The sequence below is a fragment of the Cariama cristata genome, unplaced genomic scaffold (genome assembly GCF_000690535.1).
Source record: "Cariama cristata isolate BGI_N322 unplaced genomic scaffold, ASM69053v1 scaffold1449, whole genome shotgun sequence".
NCBI lineage: Eukaryota > Metazoa > Chordata > Aves > Cariamiformes > Cariamidae > Cariama > Cariama cristata.
The window spans coordinates 19,140-20,684 of record NW_009635014.1 but is presented as its reverse complement, the minus strand read 5'-3'; positions in this window follow the sequence as shown (position 1 = coordinate 20,684).

Sequence of the window (1,545 nt, the reverse complement as noted above, 5' to 3'; positions counted from 1 at the left end):
AGGTGGTGGGTTTTTTAATACTTGTTTTATGCTCTGTTTTCTGGTCGGGGGACTAAAAAGGCACTGCTAGGGATTTTACAGCAATTACCTCCTAGTGTTTAAGTGGAAGAGGAGACGACTGCTTCATCATGAACTCTTTCAGACTGAATGCTTATTCACAGGTTAAGTTAGGGGTGTTGAGCCTGGCATCAATCTTGCCATTCATTCAGTAAGGAGTCTTACTTGCATCTCTTTATTTGGAAAATGCTTGTTTTACTATCTTAGCTGGTTAGTCATCGCGATCAAGTTCATAGTTGGTGTTTGCTAAGACCTATCCTAGTGTGCTGGGATTTTTTTTTTTTTTTTAGTCTTTTCCCACCTCACCTTAAATGAAAGCTACATGGGATTCATTCCTAGTTATTGACCCCATGCCCAGGTGAGCATAGCAGCAGACATCTTGTGTCTCCTCACGTCTTCCATCTCTGCAGCGACTGTCACTGACTCTGTAAGTGTCAACATCCAGGAGAAGCTGAGTCCGACTTCAGAATGGCTGGGAGGAGAGGAGACCAGTTTGCAAAGCAGGTGTGCCCTGGGTTCTGGGCAGCTCTCTGGATATGCTTACCTTCCCGTAGTCACAAGTCTGTCTGTGCAGGCTTTTTCCCAAGCCTGCTGCTATTGCAGGTTCTCTATAAGAGTAGAGAAGGAACTGGCAATGCTGTATTTGCCATAGCTACAGTGTCAGGACCTCTTTTATTTATTTGTTAGAGGCATTAAAGAGTCTGCTTTTTGCAGACCTGCTGTTCTGTGAGCTATGACAGTCATATATGCTCCATTCCTTTTCAGATCCTTCATAAAACAGAAATTATGAGTAAAAAATTTTAAAAAAGCAAATTTTTTTTTTAAAGAAAAAGTAACAGGAGCCAGTCATATATATGTGCAGAATTACATTTCAGAAACAGGATTGGTGTGTAAATTTAAGCACATTTATGAAATGCAGACATCAAATAATATGCAGTGGATCGCTCTGGTTTTAATACTTATGTTTTGTAGTACACAAAGGAGGAAAGAGACATTTTAAAAGGCCAAATAAACTTCAGTTGTATTAATCTGTATCAAGCTAAAAATACGGATGTAGAGAAAAATAGGTAGCGAAAACAATATTTTCTGAAGTGTTACTGATTTTATATTGACTCTGGGTATGCTGCTTCTATTCTTGACTTTATATAAGGCTGCCATAGACTTTTTTTTGGCTATAGCAGAAGCCATATGGTCTGGCTACTAAAATTAGGTTCTGCTTGTCACAGCCTGCAGAGACTCCGGTAGTCGTAGTGCCGGCCCTGGGGAGGAGGAAGGAAAGGACTTTCCTTTGCACCCCTCAGTCGCAGTCCACAACGCGTAGCTGCAGTTGCACATGCTGCTTGCTGCGCTGAGCTACTGTCACACCTTGGCTTGTCTGCTGCCACCTGGTACCTGTGTGTAAATTAAAACGGCCTTGTCTACCAAAGGTTTTTTATGTGTTCTCTTGTCCAAACTCTTTCATCTCCCTCTGTTTTCTGCATTTTTTTC